Source organism: Protopterus annectens, chromosome 4.part0 (assembly GCF_019279795.1).
Source record: "Protopterus annectens isolate FY-2018-M chromosome 4.part0, PAN1.0, whole genome shotgun sequence".
NCBI classification, from domain to species: Eukaryota; Metazoa; Chordata; order Ceratodontiformes; family Protopteridae; genus Protopterus; species Protopterus annectens.
In genome coordinates, this window is record NC_056733.1 from 1,922,727,417 (window position 1) to 1,922,751,929 (window position 24,513).

Here is a 24,513-nt window from a genome sequence, read left to right on the forward strand (position 1 = left end):
GAAGATTCTGAAAACTTCCATATTATACTGTAACTTCCATACTTGACTTAGGAGTCTCTGGGCCAGTTACTGAGTGCACTGATTTTTACAAATATAGATTGTAAATATTCCAAGGTGGAGTCAGGGGGAAACAAAATATTATTATAATTGTTCCCCTTGGTATGAAGGATAGCAGGATAACTAAAATAAGGTATTATGTCATTCTTATAACATAACTGATGTACTGAGGAGAAAGTCATCCTCACTTGCATAGTTTCTTTGGTGAAATAAGCATAGTTTCTTTCCTGAAATAAGCATACCTTCTGTCTGCCAAGTAAGAATGTATGTCCCGCTTTAGCTAATCAAATAATATATTTTTGGCAGACTTGTTTAGTGACTTTAAAATAATTGGTAGAGGAGGTGAATCTTTATTAGTTTTGGGCCATAAAGCCCTGTGAGCACCCTTGAATGTAATTGGAATGGCAGATGACACATGCAAAGCATCACATAGGTATTTCTGCAAACACTTGGCTAGGTTTTCGCTTTCCGTTCCTTCTTTCAGTCCCACCAACTGGAGATTGTTCCTCTTCTTTCTGTCTTCCAACACTACCACAAGACCATGAAGAGCACTCAAGGCCCACTCGCATGTGTGCAGATAAGTATGACAGCCCTGCATATCACTGCCTTCATACCTAGGGCAGATTCTAAAAAAGTAGGTCCACTTGTCAAGTTAAGCTTTTTTATGAGAATTTTCTACCTTGATCTCTTTGTGACTGCCAGAATGGGTGCCACTAAATTCATTAGGTTGTCCGGTTTTGCACTGATATCCAGATTGGAAAAGAGGCCCAGTCTGTTATCACTTCCCCTGATTGCTCTTGTATCCTCATAACAGAAAACAAAATCAGACATGTACACAGGGAAAACAACATTGAGGAGTTGCCAAAAAAGATAGTTATTTGGTCTACAAAAGCTGAAAAAATTATTTTATTTAGAGCATGATATTGGAAGTAGGAAAAAGACATGTTTACTCCATAATAGCTAGGTCTCCACTCCCCACACCCCAATTTTCTGGGAAAGAGGCCTGATGCACCTTCAGTCATTTTGCATTTGGAGGCAGCTCTTAAGGATTCTATCAGAGCACCTTTTAGGCTTTCTGGGTTGGGTCTGTTCATTATAAACCATTGTCTAGGTGTATGGACCAAGTGCTGGGCACCCTAATGCTGAGTACTGTGTGACAATCCATATGACATTTTATTTCCATCATTGCAGTATATGTGGATATCCATAAACTAGGTGAAGTACTCTCTGGTCACAGGTCAGAGTGATTCATTACTTGGGGCACAGTTGGATTCTGTGCATTGTCTGTCCTTGCATCTTTTGGGCCAAGCATAAGAGCTCTTAGGTGAGGATGTGATACAGAATTCAGCCCTGGACTGTGCAGTACCTTCTAGACCTTTTAGGCCTGATGGCAGCATTGCTCTTCAATGTACCAACCCCATGTCTGAGGATGCAGGTGTTACAACAGACTGTACAGCATGCTTTAGAGCAACTATGTGCTCAGAGATGCACTGCTGGTGTCAGATCCTTGTTTTTTGTGATTTTAAGCAGGGAAAGTAGAAAGTTTTCTCTTTTTGCAACTAAAGCCATCACATCTCTTGGTGACAAACATTTTGCTTGTGGGCTGGAGAGGTCATGTTGGCTTTCTCATACTATAAGAGTAGATCCTCCTGAGGATCCTATTGAGTGTAAACCAGATAAATCTCACAACAATACTGACTTCTTCCCTGACGGCCCTATGAAACAGCTGATGCTGGGGGGGGGGGCTCCTAATACAAACCTGTTTGTCTTTCTACCTATTTACCTAAACATTTTTTGTTTGTTAACTGAGTACGTGGACTTGTTAAAAAGACCATCTCAAATCTTACCCTAAGGCATAGGCAATGCAGTGTGGCCTGTCTATATTTCCATTAAATGTTCCAGATATATTTGTAGAAGATAAATTCTCTGTGGCATATTTGCATTTGGAGCTGCCTACAACTGCCATTTTCTCTTGTTAGGCATCAGTAGAGTAGACAGTGTTGTCAGACACCCAGTCTAGTAGTACCTAATAAGAAAGATATCACAAGTCCTACCTCCTGTCCACAGAGGCAGTGCTGTTATGAAAGTGGGCCATAGACATGGGCATCTTCATCTTGGTCAACTGACATTCCTGACAATTGAATGAGATGCTGGCTGCTCTGGTCCTAGTTGTCTCTTTCTTGGAACTCCAGATTCATAGGTCATGACTTTTCAGGGCCTCATGGAAATTGGTCAATGTGGAAATTGACCTGTTTCCCACCAGAATGTGGTCCTCCCATTGTTCTGCTAGATTCAGTAGGGCAGTGAGGAGATAACAGTGGATATGTTATTCAATTTATCATATATCTATGGTTTATGCACACATTATTACTGCCTCCATGTCTCATCACATGGCTCTGGTAACACAAAATAATGTCATCAGTTGATTTTTTTTGTGTGTATGTGAGTGTGTATGTGTATGTGTATTTAGAGAGGGGGTAATTTCTTTGTTCCAGATATGTATGATCAAAATTTGTAAATGTTGCATTACACTGAAGTTTATTACATTAATGCGTGTAGCTGACCAACCTTTGTGCAGCTCTTTTGGTGTTAGCACTGTGAATAACTTTTAGTCGTTGCTTTCATTTACATTGTGTGTGGATTAGGATGTGGTGTGTGTTTTATCCAAGAATGCAAGAATGCACAAAGTGGGATAAAGGAATTTACCTTTTCACCACTGTTCCATACTCTCAGAGTTGTTACATTTAAAGTACCGGTTGTATAGGAGGTACAGGAAGAAAACATTTCTTTTTATCATTTTTAATGTGGACCTAGGTATGGTGTAGTTCACTGAAATAGTTTTAGCATATTAAATAGTCCATGTTGTGCAGACTGACTGTTTAATAGAAACTGTGTATGTGTGTACGTATATGTATATGTATGTATGTCCACATTTCCCCTTCATGTAGTCAGTGCTATCTGTAGTTGTCCTCTCTCACAACTCAATCTGTAGAATTCCTGCTTATCTTTTAGGATCCCTAATTTCCATTACATAGCCTATATTGTAAAGATCATTCTCTAGACATGCCTCCCAGTTTCCATAACTGAAAAGAATAAGTTGCTTGTTGAAGAGCAAACCCTCAGTAAGAATATATTCAAAAAAGTGCTCTCTGTCCAGGAACACCACTCTCCCACCACCATATATTCACAGACTGCTTGTCTGGGGTTATTGCCCTTTCTTACCTCATGTATATTCATGGAATGCTTATTCTCTATGGTGAACTCTCACACCTTGCATAGGATTTATAGAATGCTTATTTTTCAGATTAGCCCCACCACTCAGATTTCATAATAATTATGTAGTGTTCCTTGCCCAGGTTTGCGTCACCCCATCTGCAGATAATTCAGAATGGATACTCCATGTAAAGTTCCTAATACTGACTGCACTGGTGGTGCTATGCTGGAGCACTCTTGTGTACCATGACTGAATGTGACTTACACGAGTGTATGGTGTTTATGCAGCTAATTATCAGCATTGTTCCACTGTCATAAGATTGCGTCATTCTTGTGGTGTAACAATTGGGAACATATGTGCAGACATGGCAGGGGCAGAAATATCAGATACAGATAACCCAGAAAGTGAACTGGTCACAAATTACAGCACCGATGCATCCACACCCTCCTCAGCCAGTAGTGTCTTAAGCATGGTACTGTGCTCTGTAAGAGAGAGAGAGGTGTCCCAATGGCATACAGATGATCCCAGTGCTATATCACCTGAATATTTAAGAGCAAGGAGGAGAAGGATTAAGCAGGCTGTAGTATTTCCTTCACATTTCATTATGCCAGATTGTCCAGCATGAAGTAAGGAGGCATAAATCACGCAATTTATTTATTTATCCTTTGCTGACCATTTTATTCCAACTAGGCTAGTAGCCTCTTACCAGGGGATACCCAAGGTGGCATTTATAACAGTATGAGAAATTTTGGCCAGGGCATTGCGGAACTTCCATTATTCTTTTCAATAGGTGCCATGGGATCTTTTATATTCACCTGCAGTACCATCAACTGAGGCAGATGGTGCCTCTGTCTAACATCTCATCCGAAGAACATTTATTTATTTATTCATTTTTATATTTTTTATTTATCCTTTGTTGACCGGGTTAGTTCAGCTAGGCTAGTATCCTCTTTTCAGGGGAGACCCAAGATGGTATTTATGCCACTTGGGGAAATTTGGCCAGGGTATTGGAGAACCTCTCTTACTCTTGTTTTGGTAACTGCCATGGGATCTCTTAACATCTGTAAATCTCTCAAGCTGCCTTGCTCCATACTAGTCCTAACAGAATGGGAAATCTGTGAAATGGACACTCCCATCTTGAAGGCTGTAACATTTTGGGGTACAGTATAAGGGTTTTATGTCCTCTTTGAATCCTATTTAAAGTTAGCAAATGCCACAGGTGCATGATGTTATCTAAATTAACGCAGTCATTTTCATGTGTTCTGATGTCAATTAAAAAGAAGAAAAACCGCACACACTAGTTCAAAGATACAAAATCAACTCCAGTGCAAGTGTGTCTGTACTCATAGGACATGCAAGTAAAAAAATGTTCCATGTGTATGATGTATTGATAAAGGACAAAGAACAAAAGAATGTGATACGGAGAGAAAAAATTATGGAATAAAGATTTTGAATGAAAACTATTTAATGCCCCTGTTCCCAAACACATAACCACATCTCTTGACTTCTCCTTCCAGTCCTATACCTCTAACTATCATATAATTTCCATCCTTCTCCCTGTCACTTTCATCGGGCCTATCCAACCTCCCCACTTTACATCTCCCTCTATCTTTCACTCAGTGCTTAATCTCCTCACAGCTATACACCTGGAGTTTATTACTTTATTGTGTACTTGAATCCACCCTATGCACTAATGTAAATAGCTTTCACAAACATCTTCTCCGAAATTATGTCTGTCTTTACTTGTACATATCAATGATTTTATTTTTTTCATTATTTGGGCACTGTTGCTTCTATTACACAAAGTCATGCAATATAATTGTACTATATGATTTTTATATGTCAATGATTGTATTTTTACATGTCAGTGATTGTATTTTCTTCTTACACCTCTGCTTCTATTTACCAGTCTCATGTAATGTAACAATACTGTACAATCTTGTTTTTCTCAGTGATTTTACTCTGATTGTATGTATCTTTGTGGAGCTTTTCTCCCCGGGCCTCCACTGAAAATGTTTTTTTTTTCAGGCCCAGTGGACTTTCCTGGTTAACAATTGCAATAAATAAATAAATAAATACATAATACAGTCATAAGTGAGCGAACTAAATATCCCTTCTTTGCTTCACTGCTGAGCAATGTCACATGTTTGCCTAAACAAAAACAGTTGTGCTGTGATGCTCTTTTTCAGTAACTAAAACATTTTAGCAACTATTTAGAAATCGTGGAAATTCCCACATGACAATTTCTTCACATTTAACAGCTGGGACTGTTTAAGAACAATCAGATCCAAAATGATTTTAGCAAAGCCTGAGTGCTACAGTTAATCTTTCACAAATCTCATTATGCTCCATCGTGTTTTAATCCTCATGTAAAATGAGCCAGCAGCTGGGACCTAGTACTGTGCAAAACAGTCTGAGTGGCTTTACTTTCACAGTAGTGTAATGGTGTCTGGCTCATATTGCAGCCAGAAATCACATGTTCCCTTTAAACTGACTTCTGAGGCATCTGGGTGAATGAATATACTGCCATTCCCCAGGCCATCATGAAGTAATAATAAGTCCCATGAGAAGAATATGAAAAACCTAAAAATAAGTTGACAATCTCTGGGTTACCTCACTAGTTCATCATTATTCTAAGCTGCTGGCCAGAAAACGTTGCTGGTGTCTGTGCAATGTTAAATTATTGACAATTATAACAATAAAGTGTTTGCTGATTCTGGTCTTTATAGGTTGTCAGATACATTTGTGTGAGTTATTTTGTAGCTGTTATACTGCTTATAAGGATTTTTCTGTTTATTTGTCTGTTAATTGCAAAAAAGAGTAAAATCCCATGATTGGAGGAACAACGTGGTCAGCCTCAGTAAGAAGCTGAGATCCCTCATAAAGTCCTCCAAAGCTAGTTATGAAAACAAAATCGCAACTGATTCTAAAGACAACCGCAAAGCATTCTATAGCTTTGTCAAGAATCTTGATGGCAACACTCAGATCTGCTCTGAGTTACAGCACAATGGCACTAAATATACAGAACCAAATGATATTGCCAACATCCTGGCAGATAGGTTCAGCGCTAACTTTACCCCTCTCTCATCCCCAAAAGAGCCCATCTCTATACCGGAAGAATGCAAAGTTCCTGTAATCATGGCTGCACAGGTAAAAAACACACTCTCCAAAGCCAAGAACACAGCATCCATGGGACCTGACATCATCCCAGGCTGCATTCTACATGAACTACAGAACGAATTGGCACCCCACCTAAGTACCATGTTCAGTTATAGCCTCACCTCAGGCTTTGTGCCCACTGAATGGTGCACAGTAACGGTTATCTCACTCTACAAAGGGGGAGCCACCACGGACCCTGGGAACTACCACCCCATTAGCCTGACGAGCCTGGTCTGCAAGGCTATGGTGCATATCATCATGGAACTTATAAAACAATAACATTGGTAATCTCCAAACTCTGAACCTTACCCAGTTTGGGTTTGTAAAAGGTAGATCATGTCTCCTAAACCTGATAGACTTCTTTGAAGTGGTCACCAAAGCCTTAGATGAGGGTAAGGTGGTTCACACAGCCTATCTAGATCTTGCCAAGGCTTTCAACACCATCCCCCACTATGGAATTATAGACAAACTCACTAAACTAGGTATATATCCCTATGTCACAAGGTGGATTGCCAACTGGCTCACTGACAGAACCCACACTGTAAAAGTAGCAGACTCTAAATCCAACTTCAGACCAGTGACAAGTGGAGTACCACAGGGTTCAGTGCTAGGTCCTCTCCTGTTTGATATATACTTCTCTGAAGTACAGGCTAACACAGAAGGTCTTTGGCTAACAAAGTTCGCAGATGACTGCAAACTAGGAGCCATAATCAAAACTCCTAACAATGTGGACATCCTATAAAAGGGCCTCACTGAGACAGATGCCTGGTGTCAAAGCCATAGCCTCAAGCTCAATGCCAAAAAGTGCATTGTCATCCCTTTTGGTAAAAACTCTGTACCTATGAACTACTACATAGGCGGTAGTCTACTTAAGACCAAAAGTGTGATAAGAGACCTTGGGACACAGGTGGACGGTAGTCTCTCCTTTGATAATCACATTGCCACAGTAGTCAGGAAATCCTTCTATGTGGCACACCTCATCACAAAAGGTTTCTCATCCAGGAAAAAAGAGGTCATTGCTCCTCTCTACTCATCACTCATTAGACCCATTATAGAGTACAACGCCCCTTTTGGTATGTACCTCACAAGACATCTACAACAACTGGAAATGCCACAGAAATACCTCACAAAGAGGATTACCGGCCTCAAACAGATGCCCTACGCAGACCATCTCAAAAAACTCCAGCTTTACTCTGTCACATATCGCTTACTCAGAGGTGATCTCTGCCTAACATACAAAGCTATGTCAAACCCAGAGCTGTTGGACATGCTCCACATAAAGAAATCCCAATCCGTCTGAGCTACACGCTCTAGGGACCTAAACCTTGTCACCACAATAAACAGAACATGCTGGAGGGATAGATTCCTGTCCCAGAGACTTCCCATACTTTGGAACAAACTACCTATCTATGTCAAACAGAGCTCCTCATTAGCACTCTTCAAGAAAAATTTGATGATTGGATGGGAGATAGGAAATTCACCCCGGGGATCACTTCTGTGGCTCTACTTGACAGGGGCACAGGAAAATAATTTTCTTGGGTGGCGAAAGTCAGGGTACCGTTTGGTTAGACTTATATAGGCCCTAGGGCCAATAGCCTAGTACCTACCTATGAACCTATGACCTATGAATTACAGCCACATTTTACTAAATAAGGAACTACATGCTGAAATTTTCCTAAGAAGGAATACAAAGAAAGTGATCATAGTGGCTAAGAAGTTTTTTCTTCATGCTAAAAGGAAAAGAGCAGCTTGCAGCAGCTCTGCCCACTCCCACCCCCAGAGAATCTAGTCAGGCTCTTAACAAGTAAGAAGGCATGATATTCTAGGAAATGGGATATTATTTAATCTTTTATTTTATTTTGTTGACTGGTTTGCTTTGTGAAGCCTACTGCCTCTCTTTGAAGGGATGATAGAGATGGTATATTCATACTGATAAGAGGAAATTTGGCCATGGTAATGGGGATCTTCTCCTACTGTTTTTTTGATAAGGGCCTTAGGTTTAACAGCTCACTGGAAAGATGGAATACTTGAGAGTGTAGTACCCTCCTTATGCAGAACTGTAGTATCATTACTGGAAAATTAACTCAACTACCTGATATAGAAATAGAACCCACTCTTCCAGCAACAAAGCTGAGGGCGCTACCTGTTGAACTACTGAGACTGCACTCATGCATAACCTGGTTAGGATTATTCAGGTGAACTTGTCTACCACACATATTCCATCAGACACACTGATGTTTCTTCAGACACTGCTAAGAGTGGGGCTCAATGAAATTACGGTGTTTCAAGAAAGGACTGCAACACAGTGCATTGTATAGTTTTACACACTGCACAGGTTGGTCAAGTTAATCTAAGGAACTATAAGGAGTGGAAGTATACAAAGGGACTATCAACTTCTGGTTTTGAGACCCCCGTGAAATTGATGAACACTTCCATAAGGCTTGAACAAGCCCTATTAATAGTCTGTAATATTAGAGAATTGAAGTTATAAGCTATACCTTGTATGGTCCCCAGAGAAAGGTGGTCATGATGCAGTGATCAGATAACTTAATACAGTCCCCTGTAAAGTTGACAATCCAGCTTATTATTTTTGTCAAGAAAATCCTACGGAAAAAGCCAGCCAGAAACATGTTGAAATGACTCTGCAGGATAAGTTCACAAGTATGAACATGCTCAGCATATTAATGAAGAACAAGAGAGAAAAGGTAAAAGCAGAGTTAGAGGTTATGGTATTGACTGATTAAAACTAAAAAGATAGCCATCTGCTGTGGTGCTCAGAGACAAAAGAAAAGTCAAATGTTACAAAGAATTCATACCACTGAAACTTGGAAAATAAGATCTATGAATCAAGGAAAACCTGATGTTGTCTTAACATACAAGGCCATGTCAAACCCAGAGCTGTTGGACATGCTACACTTAAAGAAATCCCAATCCCTCAGAGCTACACGCTCCAGGGATCTAAACCTTGTCATCAAAATAAACAAAACATGCTGGAGGGATAGGTTCCTGACCCAGAGACTCCCCAGACTCTGGAATAGATTGCCCATACATGTCAAGCAGAGTGCCTCTTTGGACCTCTTCAAGAGGAACCTTGACGATTGGATGGGAGAAAGGAAATTCACCCCAGGGATCACGTCAGTCGCCCTGCTACACAGGGGTCCAGGAAAGTAAATAATGTGGGAAGAAATAGCCAGGGAATTGTTATGGCTAGGCTTGTATAAGCCCTAGGGCTGAAAGCCTAGTACCAACCTATGAACCTATGAACCTATGAACCTATAAGAGGAGATTATAAGAATACACATTGATATATTTGAAACTAGTGAGTTAAAATTGGTCATTTTCCAGAAATGACTGATCCTGTATAATTAATAAAAGTGTTTGAATATCCATGCTCAGTTGAAGTTCAAAAATGGTTGAATGATCTTGATCAAATTACAAGACAAGTCACCCAAAGTTACAGTGGTAAGAGTTTATGCTCTTAACTAGAGAAGCTGAACAGGAGAGTGCTGGCAATTTTAAAGAGGATTTGCTGCACCTTCTGTATGTAACATAAGAAAAGCTACTATGTTTGTCATAAATGATTGAAATACTAAAGTTTATAATCAATAACTGGGATACCATACACAATGTTTTACCTGTTTGGTCTTGGTGCTTGAAATGAAGCAGGATATAGACTATTAGATTTCCTCTCCAGTCCAGCTGGTGAATCTGGGAATTTTGAGGCAATGTTACAACTGTCTCATGTACACGGACAACCCTCTCCTCCTCCAAACAGGTTCAAATATATGTGAGAGATGCAACTATTTAGCCAAACTGGAGGCTGAGCTCTCTCATCTCAAAACTGGTGTAACCAGTCAGGAGGAGAAGGTAACCTCACACAACACAATTCCAGTATCACATAGTCCCACCACATCAGCGAACCAAACACATAAATACACAAAAACATACTCGGAGGCTCTAAATAAAAATCTACCTAAGCAACAGAGACCTCCAAAGCAGACATCCAAGCAAACGCTACCTCAAAACAAAACACACACAACACATAGCCCACTAAGTCAGTGTGCCAAGCAGCCACAGCCCTTAAGGCTGAATAACACACCTGATACTCTTGTAATAGGTGACTCTATTGTCAGACACACTGACGTCCCATTCACCAGGCTGAATAAAGAGACGGTGAGTTGCCTGTCGGGTGCTAGGATCCACCACATAACGCAAGCACTCAGGTCACTCCAAAGCAAATACAAATATGACTCAGTCATTGTATATGCTGGTGTGAATGACCTAAGATGTACCTCCCTGGACTACATGAAAAGAGACATAGAGGAGCTCTCTGATCATGTAACCCAGGCTGGTATGACCCTGACCTTGAGCAGCATCTTACCTTCACCTAGAATGATGCCACAGTACAAAGACAAAATGATCGATTTTAACAATTGGCTAAAATTTTGGTGTCATTCAAAGGGGATCCAGTGTCTGTCAGCCTGGGATGGCATGCTCGACAAGCCACGTTGCTTCGCTAGGGACGGCTTGCACCTGTCACCACTGGGCTTTCGGATATTGGCAAAGGTTCTTGCCACCCCCATAGTGCCTTTTTTAGGCAAGGCTCAAAAGTCAAACCCACCCCCACAGACAGCACAAGGAACAAGAAACTAAGGGTAATGCTGCTTAACGCCAGAAGTCTTAACCTCAAAATGCATGCACTCGAAGCTCTCCTCAGTATGGAGAACATCGATATCTGTGCAGTGACAGAAACCTGGTTCAAGGATCCAGAGAGCATCCCAGCACTACCAGGCTATACCTCATATCATGCTTTTTGGCCCCAAAACCCGGACCGAACCACAAAAGGAGGGAGAGTTTCCATATTTATCGAGGATATCCACACCTCCAGTTTAGTGGCATTGCACAAAATATCGGAGACCATCCATGTGCAACTAACAGTGGGCAAGACTGCTTTTCAGTTTATAGCATCCTACAGACCACCCTCTCAAAGTCAGGAATCCCACTCGGCTTTCCTGAAAACATTGGAGAACATGAAGATCTCTCCAAACACCATTATATTGGGTGACTTCAACTACCCAAACATTGACTGGGAGCACTACTCAAGCCCCAGCACCTCAGCCCAAAGGTTCCTGGAAATTATAAACTCAAATGCTATGAAACAACTAGTCACCACTCCCACAAGAGGGGACAACATACTAGACCTGATCATTACCAACATGGGGACTCTATGCTCCACACCAGAAGTATATCCCTCATTGGTAAGATCAGACCATAAATTAATTTCACTGGATGTCCACATCCCGACCCCACCCCCAGCCCAGAAAACCACAGTGAAAAACTTCTCAAAAGCGAACTTCTCACTTCTCAAAACTGAAGTGGAATCCTTCAAGGCCCCAGGGCCAGTGGAAACTACAGCCCAAACTGCAGAATCCTATATAAACGCATTCTATGGACATCTCCAGGAATGCATGGATCATGCTATCCCAAACAAAACCAAGATCCAATCATCCAAAGGCAGGCGTCCAGTCTGGTGGACCCCTGCCATAAATAAACTGTACAACAGAAGGAGGAAGCTACTACATGATAGAGCAAAATCCCTAATAGGGAAGGCATCTCTGATCAGTACTAGCAAAAAATTACGATCCCTTATAAAATCTTCCAAGGCCATCTTCGAGAGAAAAATTGCACAGGACACCAAAGACAATCATAAGGCTTTTTTCAGTTATGTTAGGAACCTGGGATGCAACTCCCAGACTTGTTCTGAGTTGATTCTAAATGACAAAAAATACACTGAACCCACAGACATCGCCAATATCCTGGCAGACAGGTTCAGTGCAAACTCCCCAAAAGAGCAAGTATCTATCACGGCAGAGGGCTGCCTCCCAAACATCTCTGATGCTCAGGTGAAGGCTGCCCTCTCCAAAGCAAAAAACACTGCCTCCATGGGACCAGATGGCATTCCAGGTTACGTCCTACATGAACTCCAAGAGGAACTAATCTCTCAAATAAAACAGCTATACAATCTCAGCCTCACTACAGGATATGTGCCCACAGAATGGCGTACAGCAACAGTGGTCCCACTCCACAAAGGTGGAGCCTCTACGGACCCTGGAAACTATTGCCCCATAAGCCTGACTAGCTTAGTCTGCAAGGCTATGGAGAGGATCATCATGGAGCTCATAAACAAAGACATTGGGGACCTACAGACACTAGATCCTACCCAGTTCGGCTTTGTCAAGGGTAGATCCTGCCTTTTGAACCTGGTTGACTTCTTTGAAACAGTCACCAAATGCCATAGATGAAGGAAAGGTAGTCCACACAGCCTATCTGGACCTTGCAAAGGCATTTGACACAATACCCCACTCGGGCATCATAGATAAGCTATCCAGCTTAAATATAAACCCCTATGTCACAAGATGGGTCACAAACTGGCTCAAAGACAGAACCCACAGAGTGAGAGTTGCTGGAGCCATGTCAGACTCGAAACCGGTCACAAGTGGCATCCCACAGGGTTCTGTCCTGGGACCCCTCTTGTTCGGTATATACTTTTCCGAGGTACAGGCAAACGTGGGAGGACTATGGCTCACCAAGTTCGCAGACGACTGCAAACTGGGTGCCAAAATCGACTCTCCAGCTGACACAAACATCCTTCAAAAAGGTCTCACAGAGACAGATAACTGGTGCCAGCTCCATGGTTTAAAGCTAAATGCCAAAAAATGTATAGTCATACCCTTTGGCAAAAACAATGTGCCCACAAATTACCACATAGGCGGAAACCCATTAAATACAGAGAAAGTTATTAGGGACCTGGGGACCCAAGTTGATAGCAATCTCTCCTTTGAAAACCACATTGCCAAAGTGGTTAGAAAGACCTTCTACATAGCCCACCTCATCACGAAGGGTTTCACATCTAGATCAAGAGAGGTAATCATGCCCCTTTATTCATCACTCATCAGACCCATCATAGAATACAATGCCCCTTTTGGGATGTACCTTACCCGACACCTGCAGCAATTAGGAAGACCCCAAAAGTATCTCACCAAGAGGATCAAGGGTCTCAAACAGATGCCATATGCTGCTCGGTTAAAAAATCTCCAGCTCTACTCAGTTGAATACCGCCTACTTCGAGGCGATCTATGCCTGACATACAAAGCTATGTCAAATCCAGAATTAATGGACATGCTCCACCTCAGTAAATTTAAATCCCTTAGAGCCACACGCTCAGGGACTTGAACCTCAGCACAGAAATAAATAGAACTTGCTGGAGGGACAGGTTCATAACCCAGAGGCTCCCTTCGCTCTGGAATAGAATTCCAGTTCATGTGAGACAGAGCACCTCACTGAATCTCTTCAAGAAGAATCTCGATAGGTGGATGGGGGATCGTAGGTTTGTCCCAGGGATTACTCCCGTGTCACTATTAGACAAAGGCACAGTAAACTAACCTTAAAAAGGGCACAGTATACTCAAATCAAGGGGTGGCGTAAGCCATACAGAATCGGGCTAGGCTTATAATTGCCCCAGGGCAGATAGCCTAGTATGAACCTATGAACCTATGAACCTATAACTCACTGGCCATGGCAAACATTTTCTTTTACTATCCTAACAGATGGATTTTTGCATGAATAGGGCCAAATGGCCAATATTGACATCAGATTGATTATGTATGTATTTATTTATTTATTTGACATTTGTTTACTAGGGTGGTCCGACTGGGTCTACAGAACCCATTTTCAGCAGAGGCCCAGGGAGAAAAGGTCCACATAAAGTACAATACAAATACATTATAGTCCAAAAACAATATAAGTGACATGAGGAATACTATACAAAAATAAGTTGATAGAATGTAAACTAGGTTACAAGATATAAGCTTTGCAGTCAGAGATGGAAGATCTCTATACAAACTGCAAAAACAAGATAGGGAAATACTGTGGTTTGAACCATATGTGTCATTTTTCAAAGTTTAGAATCAAATTAAATAAAAGAGGAAAAACCCTAGTGCAACTTGATATGAGGTCAACACTTTTCCATATGAATGTGTAGTGGCAATAATGAGCAGATTTATGGGATTTGATCTGCTGGAAAGAGTTCCCAAAGAACCACTGCTAGAAGGTAATAGTATTGTCGAAGAAAGTGCAAAAGGAGGAAGGAGAGCAAAAGGCAATGGGAATGGATAAACTGGTTAAAATGAATAGAATGTTCCAGAGAATAGCAAGGAGATAATGAGGCACATTAAAATAAGTATTGCAAAGAACTGAGAGATAACTGAATACAATTTCCAATAAATATTCCCAGAGATACCTTGACTTTGTAAATAAAAAAACTTTCTTGTGCAAATTTTCATTGCCCCCCCCCCCATGAGAAGTATTACCCTACTTCATTTTGATTTATCTCATCCCACTTATCAGTACTTCCAGCTGTTACTGTCACCATCAACACAAACATCCCTACCAATTAAACACCCATTGTATTTCGGAAGTATTCAAATGCCAGCTTATCTTGACTTAAAGAATATTCTGGATAAGGACAACAAGCATTTGCTGCTAAACATACCCACTAATGCTGATACTCTTACCTTGGCATAGTTGTCTTGTGAAAAGTTGAATAGAAGAAGCATCCCATCTGCAACAAGATCAGTTATCAATTAAAAAAAGCAATATGGTGTAACACCTATATAAATCAGCTCTTCAGGAAAAAGCAAAAGCTCATGACTCCCTGCAAAAATTTCCAGCAAAGAAGACCTACAAATTTAGCCACCGACTTCAATAACTTCCTACGTTATCTACATAACAAAAGTTTCTCAAAAGTGTCAATAACGCTAAAACCCTCAAACTACCAGTAGCTTGTTAAAGAATCTGTATTGTCATACAAAATAAGAAACAAATGATGGAAGCAATGGAAGAGATTACTGCTGTCAGAAAATAGAGCTAGATTTATCCTGCCTAAGAAATTTAGCAAAAATGATACAAAGCTAACATCCAGCATGTTTCTCAATCCTCTATCCAAAATCACTAGAGGAAATTCTGGAACCTGGTATATAAAATAACATGCTGTTCTTTTCACAAAGATCCATTGAAAGATAGCTCCCTTTCCACACAGCTGGGCTGTTTAACACCATATGATTTTTATGAAAAAGTACTCATGTCACACCGACAAATCAAATGGTCAGCACCCCTTAATTTTACAAGAACAGTTTTATCTGACTCATCCCCTTTTATTTTAAAACCACTAAAATCAAAAGATGTAACAATCATGTTGGAAAAAAAAATCCCAACAGATCCTCCCAGTGGCACTGATGGCCTCCACTTATGGTTCATCTTGCTATGTCAAAAGTACATCTTTCACCCACTTGAACAACTATAGAATCTATGTTTTGCCAAAGACAGTATGCTCAGACAAAAGAAAACGAGCTCTTGTTAGACATGTACTTAAAACATCAAAGCCTGTTACTGCAAATGGCTAAAGAATTATCCCAGTCATACCTACCCTGGATAAAATATTTGAAAGGTTAATTTACAAGTCACTAACAGAATACATACAAACCCACAACATCAGCAGGGTTTCTGGTGTGGCAGGAGCACAGTGAATAGTTGTTACACCGTAACAGATGATCTAATCCAATGCGTGAGCAAAGTGCAATCAACAGACTCCATTTTTGTTGATATTTCTGAAGCTTTCAAGTCAGTTGATTAATTTTAATTTGATAAACTCCCTCAACAGACCATAAAAGAAATATGCTCTTTTGCTACAAAAGTTTTAAATCTGTCCTATTTAATAGGCATTCAAAGTATAAAGGAGCAATCTGATGTCCCACAGCATCCCTGATCAGAAGGGCCCCTCAGAGATTTCATGTTCCACTGCTTCTCTGACCAGAAGGGTCCCTCAGAGATCTCATGTTTCACTTCATCTCTGATCAGAATTGTCCATCAGACATCTCATGTTCCACAGCATATCTGTTTAGAAGAGCCCCTTAGATATCTGTATTGTCCCCATTCCATTCTGTTTGTTTATATATAAGCTTCCTGCAGATTTCAGAGAGTGTTCTAACTTTTTACTTGAAATAAATTTGATTTTATTAACACCAAAAGTAGGTAATGATACATGGAATATATAGAGTTGCAGAGGACAGGCCGCCCACACAAAGAAAATAACCCAAAATTAATTTCTTTAGTCTGAAAGTCACTAGAAGTACACAGTATATTATATCACCAGTTATTTGAAGTACCCAAGCACAACTAGGTGATCTTACACAGTTACTTATAAAAAACAGAATGCAAGCCAAAAATATATTAAGCATATTAAAATGACTGGGAAAGTGTTAGTTTAACAACCATCCTTGCCATAATTTGATCTCACAGAGTGTATATGGTCAAAATGGCCTAATAGAGTATTCTTTTAATATAGGATTTACAGCATCACAGAAGCACACTAGAATCATAATCTACATTTATGAAAATGTATAGCCCACAAAGCAAACTTTGAATGAAACAAGAACAAACAAAATACACATCTTCAGGGGAAGCACCCTCAGCTCACAGTGCTGAAACAAAATACACTAAAAGAACACCATACATTCTTGCCTCAGTATTCTGTAACTGACACTTATTCCTGCTGTAACTGAAACCTGGCTGAAACCCAGCAAAAATGACTCTGAAGCTATACCTTCTGGCTATAATATCATCTGTAAGGATGGTGTAAACAGGAAAGGTGGCGATTTTGATTTAATATTTCCAAATACCTACCACATTTCCCTGTACAGCAAACCAACACAAAAAAATTATTTCAGCAGAGCTTCGTATTGCTTTCTTCAAAATAAGCAGTTATAAACAAACATGTATTACTGTCCTTCACATCCCTCCTGGTGACAATACAGCTATACTGCAGATATCCTACATTGGATATCCATAATATTTCCACAATAAATAATATTGCTAGGTGATGTGAATGTCACTTGTTTGGACAAACTCTAACTCCTCTACAGCTATTCTTCTTCTTCTTCTTTCAGCTTTTCCCAGTTAGGGGTCGCCACAGCAGATCACCTGTACACTCATGATTGGCAGTAGAGTTTTACAGTGTCGAGTTGCCAGCCCGGCGCCCAACCTTCCACAGAAGGCACACACACACACACACACACATGCACTCACACCTAGGGCCAATTTAGAGTGTCCAATCCAGCTGCAGCATGTCTTTGGGATGTGGGAGGAAACTGGAGCACCCAGAGGAAACCCACGTGACCACAGGGAGGACATGCAGACTCCTCACAGAAGGCAGGCCAGCCGAAGATTGAACCTCTTGCTGAGAGGCGACAATGCTAACCACTGCACCACCGTGGCCGCCCTTAACTCCTCTACAGCTATAATGAACTTAAATGGTTTCAAACAACTAATTAATAGCCCCACACATTATAGCAAGACATCAAATTCTCTATTGGACTGGATCCTAGTTTCAAACCCCAACATGTACTCCACCACAGGTATAATGTCAAACTCTCTCAGTGATCATCTCCCACTCTATATGTCTAGACATCTCTCACATCCAGTTAAACAGCATATTTATAAAACAGCACATAACATCTTCCAGAAGTGGTCATTACTAAACTATCATCTATTAACTGGAACTTTCTAAAAATCCTCCTTTTTAGACAATGCTGTAATTGAATTCATTACAACTTTCCTAAATACCCTAAATAGCCTTGCACCTCCTAGAAGGAAGAGACTGAAAGCAAATGATGCAATTTAGCTATCCAAAAAAAAAGTAGAACACTAATGCAGAATAGAGAAAAAAGCATGGAAAGAACCACAAAAATATAAAACACCTCAATATCTTGAAAAATTAAGAATGCTTTGCAATTGGACTAAAAAGCAAGTAAATGAAGACAGAAAGCTATGCTATAATAACTTTCAGAATAATAATAGAAACAACCCTAAAAAAATTGTGGACATCCATCAAAGAAATCTTATATCCTGGCCAAAAATGCAACCCAAACCCCTCTCCAGATAATTTACCACTTGAAACTACAATACAGTTCAATTCTTATTTTATAGCTAGTATAGCATCTCTAATTAAGGATTCCTCAACATCTAATCCCTTCCCTGCCCAACCACCGCATATCCCTACATCCACTTTCACCTTCAAACCTGTGCCCACATCCTATATAAAACTACTCTTAAACAAACAAACCATTTGTCTTCTTCAGCCAATGACCTTCCAAGTGAGTACCTAAAAACAGTCAATAACATTGCCTATCATGTCTCAATCCTTTGGGTGGCATGATGCCAGGGAATATTCTTGGGCTAGGCTTATATAGGCTCCAGTGTTGTTAGCCTAGTATACACCTATGAACCTAATCCTTATAAATAGGTCAATCCAGAAATCCCACATCCCCTCTCTATGGAAAAGGTCACACATTATCCCTCTGCACAAAGGAAGAAATTCAGCAGACATCAATAACTTTAGATCTATAGCAATCTTATCCCCCCTTGCCAAAATACTTGAAAAATGTATTCAAAAAACAATGTCTAGACTATCTCCTGCAGGAAAAACTCCTAGCCCCTACACAACATGGCCTATGTCCTTCCCATAGTACTATCAGTGCCCTTCTAACCTATATAGATACTGTCAGTAAAGCTAGAGATAATGTCAAACTAGTGTCTTCCTTACTTCTAGACTTGTCTAAAGCTTTTGACACAGTTTGCCACAGCAAACTCATACTTCAGTTGTCCTCACTAGGTCTCTCTCAGGCCACCCTTCTGTGGTTCAAAAGGTACCTGTCCAATAGATATCAGTTAGTAAAATGGCACTCAGTGCTCTCTCCTTACCTCCTAGTCACCACAAAGCTCTATCCTTGGTCCCCTCCTTTTTAACATTTTCACCAACACCCTCTATACCTCCACACAACAAGCCACCATAATAGAATATGCAGGTGATTCTACTCTCATTGTACATCTAACAATATGGTACACCTCCAAAAAATTAATCAGGAAGCTTTCAGCCACTGAAACATGGCTTCGTAACTCACAACTCATGCTCAACCAAAAAAGATCAAGCTAGTACTTTTTTCCCCAAACCCCTCTCTCAGGAAAAACAAAATTTAAAGTCCTTTCTGTTGATAATACAACCATTGAAGTCATCAACTATTAGGGTGATAGTGGATATTAATCTAACATTTGACCTGCATAAACAAAATTGCACAAGAAAACCTCATCAAAAACTAGGGATGCTTTACAGAGCCAAACATGTCCTCTCCACTCTTCTTTATGGTGTTCCCATCCTTACTAACCTCCAGGTTTCACAAAAATTAAAACTTGAACAATGCTATAACAAAGCTTCTAAATTTGCAGCACATACTCTTTTCAGAACCCACCACTGCAAAGCCTAAATTGGTTAGAATTGTCACATCAACTAACATATACACAACTTCTTATCTCCTATAAAATTATTCAGCATCCATCTGCCTGTCTAGTACTAAAAAACATTCTATACAACTATGTTCCCAGTCAGTCATTGTGATCCAGTGACCAAAAACTCCTGTCTGTCTAGAGACCTAGTAAATCTGCTGGGCATTGTCTGTACTTGTATAAGGTTGCTAAGGCCTGGGCCTCCTTACATGTGTCAATCAGGTCTATACCCTCCCTCTCACCTTTCAAAACTACTCTGAAAGACTTCCTAGCTAAAATCTGGCTCTCTTCTTGCTCAAACCCAGGATAAACTATATCCCTAAATATGAACAAGTACATTTCTTTACTCCCCCTTTTCACTTACTTTCTTATTGCTATCTAATGCCCTTTCCTGACTTTCTGTCTAAATATACCATAGGCATGTTTTTCCCTCACTTTATATTGCAATTCATGTTTGTATTAGACTAACTTACCTTTAGTTTCTCTACAAACTTTCTAAAATTTCTTTAAATATTGAATGATTGTCATATACCATGTATCGATTCTTAACCAATTTTTTATATTATGTTTGATTTGTTATAAGCATTTAAACTACAGATGTTTTTGTTTTATTTTTCAAGATTGTATAATTATTTCTCTTAAAATGTTTTCCATTAATTTGGAGCTTTTCTCCCTGGGCCACTATTAAAAATGTACTTCTCTCCAGTCAGACTTTCCTGGTAATTAAATGCCAATAAATAAACATTCAGCAACCCTGAAATTACTATCTAGTGTGTGTGTGTGTGTGTGTGTGTGTGTGTGTGTGTGTGTGTGTGTGTGTGTGTGTGTGTGTGTGTGTGTGACAACATGGGATTCAATGACATCATCTCAGTAAATTAGAACTATGGATCTGTCATGAATGCAACAGGGAGTATTTAAGCCTGTGATTTTGCATATGACACTGAATTCATTGATAGCTAAAACACACAAATAGTCTTAGGCTAAAGCAAAGCTGACTAATTATTCTGAGCAGCAGAAAATGCACAATTTAAGAGTTTTTTTAAGCAAGAAAAGGAGAAATTAGCCAGATAAAGTTGATAATAAAGACTGATGAAGACATTTAATAACTACTGACTATGACATCAAGACCCACATGATACAGACAAATAAGCAAATATCTTAAAGACTTTCACCCTCAAGAAAAGATATCTATTAGAGTTTGTCAGGGTGCTACAAATGCTTGAAAATCTAGTCATGGGTCTTGAGTAGGAACGTATAGTATTAACATAGTGATGCAATAAATACACCTTGTAGAATATATGCACTACAAATAAGATGACTACAAAAAAAGTCACATTTATAGTTAGGAGCTGTGGGGTGTAGTTGTCTTCAAAAATGCATTTTAGCTTGATGAAAGTATTAGTCCTGTGGGAAAATGAACCATTTTGACAAGTCCTGCCAATGAACTTCACAGGAGGCATCCAGATCTACTAGAAAACTATTAACAAAATACTCAAAAGAAAATATGCAAATGCATCAAGTTATCAGTAATCATTAAAAGCAATCATGAGAATACTAAACTGCTATTTAAATATAGTATCAGTTTTGCCGTGGTGGTGCAGAGGTTAGCGTTGCCGCCTCACATCAAGAGGTTCTCCAGTTCAATTCCCGGCTGGGGTGCCTTTTGTTTGGAGTCTGCATGTCCTCCCTGTGGTCGCGTGGGTTTCCTCCGGGTGCTCCGGTTTCCTCCCACATCCCAAAGACATGTGGATTGGACAGTCTAAATTGGCCCTAGGTGTGAGTGCGTGCATGTGTGTGCCTTCTGTGGAAGGTTGGGCGCTGGGCTGGCAACTCGATACTGTAAAACTCCACTGCCAATCATGAGCGGACAGGTGATCCACTGTGGCGACCCCTAACTGGGAAAAGCTTAAAGAAGAAGAAGCTCAGTTTCATTTCATAAGGACTCTAGACCTGCATTTTCCAGCCTGAACCAAAAGCTATGTATAAGAGACTGTAAAATTAGGTTCTACCGCTGCAACAGCAGCAGCTTCTACCAGTCAGCTGAGTATCTGAAAACATAATTTCAGTTAGATATACAAAAATCAAGACTGAACTGTGTTGTGCAGGTGACCTGACTAGCAATATAAAGTTTTATCACTGCAGAAAATTAGGCCTAATCCAGATATTTAATTGCCTAGTGAAAATGTAAGACAGAAATCTGAGGCAAGAAAGCTACAAGAAATGTTTGCAAGCACATTTCAGGTTAGAATAAGCTGACATAACTGAATAAGCAGCTCTGCCAACATGCTGACTTTCCCTACCGTCACCTCTTTTCCAAAACAAACAGCTCACATGAAATAAGAATCAGTTTTGCTGTGCAAATGGAGGATGAGACAATTACAAGACAAAGGTGTCTAACACCTACAGCAGATGAAGCCAAACAAAATTGGAAAGAAGACATATTCAGATGCAGGACACCTTGTCACTTTTCCAGTGCTGGTGCATATTTGTTGTTATATTTCAGATAAGAGATGAAGGATGCACACCATCCCCATAAAACCCTTGATTTATATAATTTTTAGAGCTGAACTTTGACTTTGCTTTGTGGTGAGTGCAGTTTGTGTAAACTAGTCAGCAAACTAGATAGTTGATCTGGGTACTATCATTTGGAGCTCAAGCCAGTCAGCTGAGACACTACAAAACAATTATATCAGTTATAAATTATTCAACAGAGATGTTTCAAAGCAAGGTGCCACAACTGACTTCAAGTCATTTGTGTTTCACACTGTGTCATTAGAATTGTGCAATATTTGTAAGCTTCAAAAGCTTCAACTTGTGGTTTCACAATACTTTCACTTTTCTCTGGGATACAGTGCTCTCAGAGTTAGTATGCTAAGGTAGTGGGGCAGAAGACGGATACAGTCCCCCTACGCTAGAAACATAAGAGCAAAGCCCAAAGCAGAAATGATTTAACAGTGAAACAAGCTTTGTTAGTCACTGTTTCACTATCATTTGAATACATGATGTTCACAGCTTTCAGTGTTCATCACTAATATACTTAAATATTAGGCACAGACCCGTCAAAATGCTATCCAATGGGTGTGGGAAATAAGGAGAACAATTGGCAGGACACAAGCAGAGTATGATTTTTCTATCTTTTTATCTATCTATCTATCTATCTATCTATCTATCTATCTATCTATCTATCTATCTATCTATCTGTCTATCTATCTATCTATCTATCTATTTATTAGTTTATTAACTGGGCAGGTGGAGTAGTCCATAGACCTTTTTCAACTATGACAGAGACCAGAGACCAAAAGGTACTCATAGGTTTAGTGTCAAATAGTTGCACATAACTAGAAACTGAGAGACTAGACAATGAAATACAGTAGTTGCACATAACTAGAAATTGAGAGACTAGACAATGAAATACAGTATTGTTCCACATTCTGAAATAATAAAAAAGGACATAACTGAAATGGTGACTTAAGCATTTGAATAATAGTTGGACATCATAATAAAACTATAGCCTCCTTACAGATGATATAATCAATCTAAGAAAAATCTTATGACAATGCTAATTCTCTAGAAGGCCTAAAATATAGTCCCTCTGCATAGAATATATTCATTTCCTAAAGAAGAATGCATTACTTAGTCAAACCATCAACTTGGTTACCCATTGATTTATCTACCCCTAATATTTCCCCCAGCAACCATAGCTTTCATTTCTAGTAGCTGTTCTTTTGTGGTCATTACACAAGTTAGGTGCATCTATAACAGCTGTATGACCACTGACACACATTCTGAACTGAAACACGTTCAGTTACCTCACTACAGCAGCAGTACAGCAAGGCACCTGGTGGAAAAAATATTGTTGTGGGGGCGATTATCTTTAATACCCTTAGTAGTGAAAGGTGGAATCAAAACTGCAGTTGCTTGTATTCTCCACCAGCTGTGATATTTCATGTAACCGACAACTCACACTTACACAATAATTTTATTGTTCCAACAAAAATGTAATCAGCAACATTTGCCATAAAGGGTAAAACCATATAGGGCAGGAACAGGTGAAATAAAGCAAACAGTTTAGTCTTTTTTTAATGGTTCATATAGAAATACTTGGAACAGGTGCCAACACACAAACACAGGTGCTGATAATCTCAACTACATTTCTCAGTTCATTTCAATATTCAATGCTTCTTTTATTAGGATTTTCACTGCTAGTGCAGTCTCTCCAAGTAGACTCTGATCTCAGAGCGGAAAGCTTTGGCTCCACTTCATCTCCCCGTGATACAGACATAATCTAGACTTCTCTGTATCCTTGATCCAATGATTGCTACCCTTTTTCTCTTGATCATGCCTAATGGTTCATTCATGCTGGAACTTGATAAAGGAAATTCATTCTTTTCTCTCTAGTCCATTAATCATGTGGGTTATGCTGTTCATACATGGTTGTATCTCGTGAATCCCTTTTATTCTCAGCCCATACTTTGAATTCCCGTTCCCAGATGTAAGCCTGCTGGTCAAGGTCAGGAAGTCGCTAGAGGTACACAAAGAAGGCACACTTTAACCTGATGTTTTTGTTGGTGGTAGCCATCTCCTGCAACATACCAATACTTTTACTCTGCATAACAGCCTGATAAACAGTGCCATACATACTCATATATGCTCTCACAGTTAACTTGATCTCCATTCTGAGGTTTGGA